The sequence below is a fragment of the Sarcophilus harrisii genome, chromosome 2, assembly GCF_902635505.1.
Source record: "Sarcophilus harrisii chromosome 2, mSarHar1.11, whole genome shotgun sequence".
In the NCBI taxonomy this organism is placed as follows: domain Eukaryota; kingdom Metazoa; phylum Chordata; class Mammalia; order Dasyuromorphia; family Dasyuridae; genus Sarcophilus; species Sarcophilus harrisii.
In genome coordinates this window covers 382,188,844-382,198,739 of record NC_045427.1, presented here as the reverse complement: position 1 = coordinate 382,198,739, position 9,896 = coordinate 382,188,844, and the positions used below count along the sequence as shown (strand labels likewise).

The window sequence follows — 9,896 nt, the reverse complement described above, 5'->3', positions numbered from 1 at the left end:
GGAGTGGCAGAGCTGGCAAGACCCTTACAAATCATCTTAGTCTAACCCATTTATTTTGCAGATGGGGAAAATGAGGCTCAGAGATTGGGGAACGACAGACTACCCAACAACATTGTAAAGGATGACCTCCTATTTTCCCTTCTCTCCTGGGGTCCCTCTCCCAGAGGTGCCCAGCCAGGCACTGCTCCATCCGCCTGGCACACAATCCCTGCCAACTCTGGCTATCAGTAGGTTGCCAACCTGTGACTTTACTGTCAGCAGCAGAGCCCCCAGACCCTCTTTGTGCCCAGCCTAGAGAGGGGAGAGGGGGGAGTCACCACCCTGGGCAGAGCAGGCTGGCCTCTCTTAATACAAATGACTCAGCTGCTGGCGTGGGCTGTGGAATTTCTAAACATCCCCTCATATCCTGAGAAAGAGGGAGAAGGCAGAGAGTGAAGGGAAAAGAGAAAGAAAAACAAGAAACTCAGGGGAAAAAGACCAAATTGAAAACAGACACACGCACACACACACTCCTCTCCCTCCCTCTCTCACACTCCCTGCCTGCCTGCCTGCCTCCCTCCCTCCCTCCCTCTCACACACCCTCTCTCACTCAGAGAGACCAATCAAAGGGACCTCTCCGGCCTTTCCCCCCAAGTTGTAGGAGACAGAGCTTGCTCCCTCACTCAGACTTGTGTCAGTCTCTTGCTGCTGCCACTTCTGCCTGAGGCCTGAGTGCCCTGCGCCCAGCTTCTGCCCATTTTCCTCGCCCGGCAGGCCAGGACCCGGTAGGAGAAAACTTTGTAAGCAAAGGGCTGAGCCTTCCTTTGCCTCCTAACTCCTTGAACTCAGCCCTGTGGGGACGAGCATCCAGAGAGACCACAACCTAGGCAGGCCCTCTGAGCCTGGAGTTTCTCCCAAGGATGCTCTAGAACTGTCTCCGTCCCGCCGCTGCTGGTCCTTGGGGCCAGCTGCTCTCCCTGTGCCCCAGTGCCCACTCCTGCTGCCTGGAAGCCCTTCCACTTGGGCCAAGGGAGGGGAGCTTGGAGGCAGGCGGGGAAGAGGCATTTGGGGGCAGTTTGTGAGCAGGCACTGAACAAGGCGAAGGCAAGAGAATCCTGTAAGGCAATAAGGTAGGTGCCCGGGTCCCTAACACTCCCTGCCCCCGCCCCGCCCCATTTCCAGGGCCCCTTTGCCATGTTTCAGCCGCACTTTGGTCAAGTTGAAAATGGAAAATATTTTTAGCGAAACCAGATGGGAGAAGCCCAGAACAGGATTGGGAGATGTCAGTTTGCGAGACTTGAATCTCTTTTGCCATCCCCACGCCCAGTTGGCCCTTATGCAGTGAGCCATCCGTACCAGAAGGGTCCCGCTTTTCCCCCTCTTCCACCCGGTGCCCCAAGAGCTAGCACCCCACCCCCTTCACTCCAGCCCCCATTCACACAAAACCACGGGGTTTTCTGGGCTCCATTCTCCTGGCTCAGTATCTTAACAGCGGAGGGTCTGTTTGCCAGAGCTAGGGGGCGGGGCCTGGGGGGGATAGGGGTGGCTTGAGGGGCCAGAGAATGGGCAGGGTAGGAGGGGGATGTTAAGCATGTGGGCTAGTAAGGGAGGGGAGATATTGAGGGAAAGGGGTTGTGAGGGAAGGAAGGATAATGAAGGGAGACAGGCTATGAAGAGAGAAGTGGGGCTGAAAGGGGGAGTGTGCAGTACTTAAGTGGATCAGACTGGAGATCAAGAACTAGAGTTGTAAGGAGAGGTGCGGAACAGGTCTGAGGGAGATTAGAAAGGGAACCAGGATTATCAGGAGAAGAGGGAAGGAGTGTGAGACCGGAGTATTAAAGAATGAGACATCAGGATCAGCAAGCTGTGAAGACCAGGGACCAAGGTTGGAGAGGGGAGACCCTCAGCTTCAGCCTCAGTCTGCAGCCATTTTCCCAGAAAGGATTGGGCTTCGGGCCAGTCCCTAGGGCCATCGAAGCCCCAGGGATTTAAAGGGCTTTGCAAATTTTCCAGATTCCTAAGATGTCCTTCCAAACCCCCAGCTGATGGGAAACTGTCAGTTTGTTGTAGTTTTCCTTATGCTGTTGGGGGTGGGGGGAAGGAGAGGAGGGGACAGGAACTGAGTTTGGGCAGCCTATGAATGGAGCTAGGGCTCCAGAGTGTGGGGGGTAGGAATAAGTAGGGGGAGGGGACAATAGAAGACCTCCTAAAGAAGCATAGATCTTTCAGACCTCTCTGCCTTTTGATAAGGGAAGGGCCTAAGCAGAGCTGGGGGGATGAGGGCAAAAAGAAAACCCTGACAGATCCAGCTCCTCAGTCAATGATGGTTTTTCTGGGAAGCTGTAGAATGGTTGTAGTTTAAGTTTGTGCAAATTAGAGCATTGCCTCATCCTGTCCAATCTTTAGAAATCTTTAGAAATATTTCTCTAATTTTTTTCTTCTTCACTCCCACAGTCACTATTCAGCTCAGGTCCTTCTTATCTTCTTTTGACAGAATACATTATTAAAGTGATATTTTGTAAGTTCTTGGAAAAAGAAGCAGTGATTACTATGACCCAGCAGGGTTCATAAAGAATAAATCATGACAGAATAGCTTCACATCCTTTGACAGGGCCATACACTATACATAGCAGACCTGGATTTCAGCATTATGGTCTCTCATTCTCTTGTGCAATGTGTTATCCAGGAGTGATAAATAGTAGTAGGCTAGATAGTAAAACAGTTACTATTGAGTTGAGTTGACGAGCTCAAAAATGGGCAAATAGTTCATCCTCCCAGAAATGGTTCCAGAGCTTTTCTTTTCTACTGAAGTCCCCAAAGACAGCCTCAACCCTTAACAGCAGTTGACCTAAACGCCTACTTCACTGAGATAGAATCCATCTGAAATGAGCTTCCTTAGAATCTTCTCCCCTCCCTTAAAATTCAGTAGCAGCATCCCATCTCAGACTAAACTAAGACTAGCCTGCTAACTGGGTTCTTTTTATTATTATCTTTTTAAAATACATTTTCTTATGAATCATGTTGGGAGAGAAAAAATCAGAACAAAAGGGAAAAATCATGAGGGGAAAAACCCCCAGAAAAATAGGGGGAAAAAGTGAACATAGCATGTGTTGATTTGCATTCAGTCTCCATCTAGCTGGATATTTTTATCCCATTCTCTCTTAATTCTTTTTTTGTTTGTTTGTTTGTTTCAACAATCACTTCTGTTATCATTCATCTCCTTTCTCTCCTTCTCCAGCAGCTCTTTCCAATGGATTTCCATGTAGGTCTTTCCATACCTTAAAGAAAAGAAAGTTTCACAGACTCTTCTATTCCACCTAATTAATTTGTAACATTTCTCCTCTCTTTTATTGACAACTTTTTGAAAAAAATTATCATGTGACAGAGATGTTTGATGATGTGGTAATATTTCCTCACTATCAATTCTGGCACAGTGGATGGAGCACCAGGCTCAGGAAATATTAATCTTCCTGAGTTCATATCTGGTCTCAGACACTTACTAGCTGTATGAACCTCGGCAAGTCATTTAACCCTCTTCGTTTCAGGTTCCTTAGCTGTAAAATAGCTGGAGGAAAGTGGTCTCCTTTTGTCCATTAAATTCAAACTTCTTCTCTTGGCATAATCTTCCTCCATAATCAGGTGTTACTCTTCTTTCACAGATTCACTAAGTACTACTGTCCTCCCTAGCCTGAACTCTTTAGTTAAATTGAGATGCTCCCTTCTCAATGAGTTTCACAAATTGAGTCTTTGACTTTACTGTTATTGTTTTCTATGTCTGAAGTCCTTTCTTTCCTTCCAATTCTCTACTTCTATTGAATTTTAAGGTGCCAGAGGCAGCTTGATGAGACAGTGGATAGAGTATTACATCTTAAGTTAGGAAGTCCTCAGACACTTATAATTTATGATTATAAATGAAAAACTCATTTAACCTCTATTTGCCTCAGTTGTAAAATGGGAATAATAATAATAATACCGACTTTCCAGGGTTGTTGTGAGGGCCAAATGAAATAATATTTTTGAAATGCTTAGCACAGTGACTGTCACATAGTAGCACTTAATAAATGCTTGTTTCCTTGCTATCTATACTTTAAAGCCCAATTATGATGTTATATCAGCTAGGAAGTTATGATTCCCTCAGTCAATAATATTTTTTCCCTTCATGGATGCTGAAAACCTATTGTTTCTATTTGTTCTGCCCTTGTCAGATATGGTGTGGTAGCCTAAGTTCAGCTTGGAAAACTCTGGACTAATCATTTTTTATCTGTAATATGAGAGTAATAATACTTGCAATATTCAACTCATAGGGTGACAGGAGAAAAGCACTTTGTAAACCTTAAAACACTTATTGTTATGTCAAACAGCTGTGTTTGACTCTCTGAGACCCTTTTTTGGGTTTTCTTGATAAAGATCCTGGAATGGTTTGCCATTTCCTGCTTTAGATAATTTTATAAATGAGGAAACTGAGACAAACAAGTTAAATGATTTGCACAGGGTCACACAGCTAGTAAGTATCTAAGGTTGTCTTTGAACTTAGGTCCTCCTGACTCCAGGGGGAGGAGGGGTACTACTCTATGAATTGTGTTACCTAGCTGCTCTTGAAATACTATACTATATGAATATTTTTTTCATGTCTTATCTATTTGTCCTTATGTTATATCTCCATATTATACAATAAAGTAAATGAAAGGGTTATATTTTTACCTAATCTTTGTATTTCCTCAGCACCTCTAGCAGGGCTCTGTACTCAATTAAGTAGGTGCTTAATAAATGTTTATTATTGAATGGAATTGAATAAACAGAAGCTCCTGCTTTCCTGGCTATATTCTTACAGAAAGAGGCCATAGGGGCCAAGAGGAATTTATCACAATGCACCAGGGTTAGTCAGTCCCCCTGGACTCCCTTCCTTTTTGAGGAGTTGTCTCTTAGGACAGGTTTGAAACCCTTCCCTGCTGCTTTGCCCTCTGATGTGATGGCAGGCAGAGACAGTTTTAGATCCATTAACTCCTCCTCTCCCCCATTTGAAGGGCTATTTCAAGTCCCTTCTGCCTGCCTCTCCCTGTCTTGGGAAGCCTTGCATTTCTGTGTATGGAGATGATACTTTGAAAATCTGTCAGTGAATGCCCTCTGAAAGGAAAAGGGAGTTTCATAGATAGGGGGAATCTTTAGGGAAGGGAATGAGCATTTATATAGGATTTACTGTGGACTCAGAACAGTACTAAACACATTTACTAATATGATCTTACTTGATTCTCATAACAACTTGAGAGATAGGAGCTATTATTATCCCCATTTTACAACTGAGGAAATTTAAGATAACTAAGTGATTTTCTCAGGATTCCAAAGCTGGGAAGTGAATGAGGCCAGTTTTTAACTCATATCTTCCTAATGCCAGATCCAATACTTCATCTACTATACCACAAACTACCTTTTAAAATGTAATTTTTTTCAATGTAACTTTAAATTACATTTTAGAATATAATTGTTAAACTTCTTTTTTATGTTTCCTACACTTCTCAATATATCCCCATTCTTCCCTTCCCAGTATGCCTAACCTTTAGAGCTAAGTTCAAACTCGTAACATTCGAGGCTCTCAAAAATCTTGAAACACTCCATTTTTTCAGCCTTATCTCAAACTACTCTCCACATTTTTTCCAGTCAAACTGGACAATTATCTGTTCTTAAAGCAGGGATTTTAACCTGAAGTCTTTGAATTTCTGCTTTGCTTTTTAAAAAATATTTTGTTAGTTGTACTGCAACATACCATTTTCTTTGTATTCTTGTATGTTTTATACCTTTAAAATCATAATTTTGATAAAGGGTTCATTGGTTTTCCTGTACTTCCAAAGGAATTTATGACACACACACAAAATGTTAAGAACCCCTGCTTTATAACAAAGAAAAAGAAAGAAAAACCAATACGTCAAAACTAATTAACCAAGGCATTGGCCGGCCACCTCCTACATCAGAGGCAGTGTTCCATTGCCATCCACACTCCCTGTAGTGATATAATCACAGCAGAAACTCAAGGACTTAAGCCTCACTATTTTGTTGCTGTGGATCTTTTTAATCATGTCCGATTCTTCATGATCTTATTTAGGATGATTTGCCATTTCTTTCTCTAGTTCATTTTGCAGATGAGGAAACTGAGACAAGCAAGGTTAAGGGACTTGCCCAGGATCACACACCTAGTAGTCAGTGGAGAGATTCAGATTTATGAAGATGAGATTTTATGACTCCAGGCCCAGAACTCTCATCACTGACCTACCTGGCCATCTTCACCATAGGGAAAGAAAAATGCAGGATGATTTCTCTTCAACAGGGCGGTTCCTGGCTTCTTTATAGGGTACACAGAACCTGGGGGGAATGCTGGTAACTACATTGAGAACAACAGACATAGGCAGATGGCAAAAGGTAGAGATCACAAGGCAGACATTTGGGAAATGTGCTTTTAATGCTGGCTTTTTCATGAACTTGGTATGTGACCCATAGGCAAATCACTTTGCCTCTCAGTCAAGGCCATGAAAAGCACAATGGGCTGATGGATTGAGGATCCAGGTTCAAATGCTGTGTCTGCAAATTATATTCCTTGGGTCTCCAAGAGCAGATCACATAGCCTCTCTTGACCTTCTGTAAAGTGAGAGGGTTAGACTGGATGACCTTTTAAGTCCATTCTAGTTCTAAATCCATGAACCTATTATTGTCTCCATTTCTGACAGTCTATGTGCTCTCTTTTTTCACAGCCTTATTCTCTGAGGGTCTCAAAGGAAGCCCTGTCTGATCCCCTGGTCCTGCCCCTTTGCATGGGTTCTTGGTAGTTCTGGGATGCTGCTCTTGGCTCATAAACCTGAGGTTTTCTGACTAAAACTGCATTAGGGGGAATTTCCATAGCCAAAAGTCCCAGTGCAACAACTGTCTCTTTGCTTGGAAAATGGACCCTTTAAGAATGTGTAAACAGTGTACTTCTTTCCTCTCTGCCCCAGTCATTTTACCAAGTCTTCTCTTTCTTAAAGAATGATGGATTTGTAATCTGAGGCCCTGAATCTAAATCCAGGCTCTTTGTCTGAATCCAAATCCTTTTGTCCTTTTGGATCTCAGTTTCTTAATCTGTAAAATGGGGGGAGTTAGATTGGATGACTTCTAAGGTGTCTTGCTGCTCTAGATCCTATGAAGCCCAATCTAGGCTGCTGGCCTTCTATCTCATCTTCCAGCTTCCTCTTATCTATTCTAGCCTGTTGAAGCTTCCAGTCATGAGATCCCAAGTTGGATGGAACCTCAGGGACCCACTAATCCAACCCCCTCACTTGGCAGATCAAGAAAGTGGATTTGTCCAAGGTCATCTGGGATAGCAGCTGAATACAGATTCTCTGACTCTGCTTTTTCTACCATATGGTGAAGTCTATGAGTCAACTTCCAAAATCTGAAAAAAAATTTTGGAGGGAATTAGAGTTCAGTGACTTGCCTAGGATCACACATTTAGAAATTATTTTAGATTAGATTGTTAATAATTATAAATTATTAGAAATTTAGAAACACATTAGAAAGTATCTAAAGGCAGATTTTATGTGCTTCCTGATTCCAGGACTGGTGCTCTATCCACTGTGTTATCTAGCTGTCCCTGAATTGTCTTCCTTAAAGCATAGTTCTTTTTCCCTTGCTCAAGTATCATTGTCCCTTGCAACAGGATAAAAGGCAAATTCCTTAGCCTGGCATTCAAGACCCTTGTAATCTGGTACTACATTACTTTCCTTCACATTATTTTTCTCCCAAAATTCCTCAATTCAACTGACAGATCAGTTTAAATAAAACTGATACTTTACAGACCCCTTAGTGTTGTATTTTGCTTTTACACTTTGGGGTCTTAGCTCAGGACATCCTCTATACCTACAATATCTTTTCATCCCTACTCTACCCCTGCCTGTTGAAATCCTATATCACTTCAAATATCACATTTGTGAAACCTTACTCAGGTGTGCTAGTCAGTACTTTACAAGTGGCTCTCTGAAAAGAGAGAACACATTTTGAACATTTAAATATGCATTATTAACATTTTCCCTATATTTTTCTTAATTTTAGACAATTGACAAAACAATAAATTAAGCCCTGATTTATAGCATTTATTACAAATTTATGAGTTGTAAATACTTACACAGGAAATTTAACAGTTGACTCTTGGGATTCTATTTGAGCTGGCTTCAGCACGTACCCGACCTTACTTGATTCTACCAGTTAGAAAGTAAGAAAACAACCCACTCTCCTTTGAACCTTCCTAAATCTTGATGAGGACCACTTCAGTGCACATATGTGTACACACATATACTCTGTACTTATTTTAACTCCTGGTGTACATACAGTTTATCTACCTTCCCATCTCTCCTCCTCATTTTATTCCTCGCTTTCCTGAGGGCAGAGACTTACACATCTTAGAATTTTTCCCAGCACCTAGCACAAAGTTCTGTCCATAGTAAGTGCCTGATGAATATTTTTTTGACTAACTGAAGGTACTCAGTTGATCCTGGAGAAAAAGAAGGACCCAAGAGGAATGGAGTATTCTCTGGGAATTCTGTGATTGGGAGTAATGAGGATCTTGTACATCATCCAATTCTGCTGTTGAAAAACCACCCCCACTCCATTCCTCATACCCCCTCACAATTTTGAGGATAATCTTGATGCTTACTCACTGGTATCAAGGGGCTCAGAGGGAGATGGTGATTCACAGAGGGGATGAGAGATCAATAAAGGAATAAAGTTTCAGTGAGAGAATTGGGTTTCAGTGTAGGAATTGGAATGCAATGAAGGGAATGATGAATAAGAGTGAGAAAATGGGAGCTCAGCAAAGGAATGAAAGTTCAGCAAAAGAATAGAGGCTCAGTGAGGAGATAGAGACTTAGTGAGAATGAGAGATGGTCAGAGAATAAAGGATCACAGAAAGATATGGGACTCAGTAAGGAGAATGGAGAAACAAAATCATTCCTTGGTCTAAATAATAATAAAAGATCCATGAATGGGTAGGAAATGGCATTGCCCAATTTTTATTTCCAGAATAAATTCTCTTTTCCCAGCCAGAGTTGTCTTGACTATTTTTCCAAATGGTATAAGGATAGAGTCCTGTTTCATCTCTTTCTTTGAATTATAATTACTTCCAGATCTTCTTGCTTTAACATTCTTCATGTTCTAACCATAGATCTACCTTTCAAGACTGAGAGCACTAGGGGGCAGAACGAGTAGTACTTTGGGCTTGGAATAAAGAAGATCTGATGTTCAAATCCCACTCCAGACATTTACTATTTATGTGACCCTGGGCAAGTCATGTAATCTTTTTTGGCCTGTGTTTCCTCATCTGTAAAATGTAGGGGCTGGACTCAATTGTTTCTGAAGTCTTTCCCAGTTCTAAATCTTTGATCATGTGAGTTGCAAAGAAGCTTTAAGCTCTGTCAATATTATGGTACAATGACCTATTATTTTCTATGACTAGTTCATTGCTGGTGAAATAGTGAAACTGACAACTTTGTGCAATTTTGCCTCACTCAAATCCTACCAAAGTCAAAACATAACACACAAGTCAAAACATAATCTCTGATGTCATTGGTCCCCTTTGAAAATAAAGGACAAATCATCCATCTCACCCAATTTAGATGTAGATAGGAGTTCAATTTTTTTAAATATTTGTAACCAATTCAGATATACTTTTCTGCCAATTTTTCCTTGTGATGTGCATTTTTGAAATCTTTTTTCTTGTTAAAAATTATTTATTAGTTTTTATCATTTACTTTTTATTTAATATTTTTATTTGCCCCAGTTAAAAGTAAAACTTTTTTTTACATTTGTTTTTAAAACTTTGAGTTATAGATTCTCACCCTTCATATCCATTCCACCCCCACTCCCATTAAGACACATGTGAAATTATGCAAAACACTTCC

The 9,896-nt window shown here is 41.6% G+C and overlaps 1 protein-coding gene across 2 annotated transcripts in view; it reads left to right on the top strand.

The window, feature by feature from the left end:
• The first annotated feature begins 553 nt into the window (after positions 1-553).
• The window catches only part of PDGFRB (platelet derived growth factor receptor beta), a 68,636-nt gene continuing 59,293 nt past the window's right edge, over positions 554-9,896 (top strand). For both annotated transcript variants that reach the window (XM_031953512.1, XM_031953511.1), the window contains exon 1: positions 554-1,109. The gene's annotated coding sequence lies outside the window, so the exon portion shown is untranslated. The remainder of the gene's footprint in view (positions 1,110-9,896) is intronic.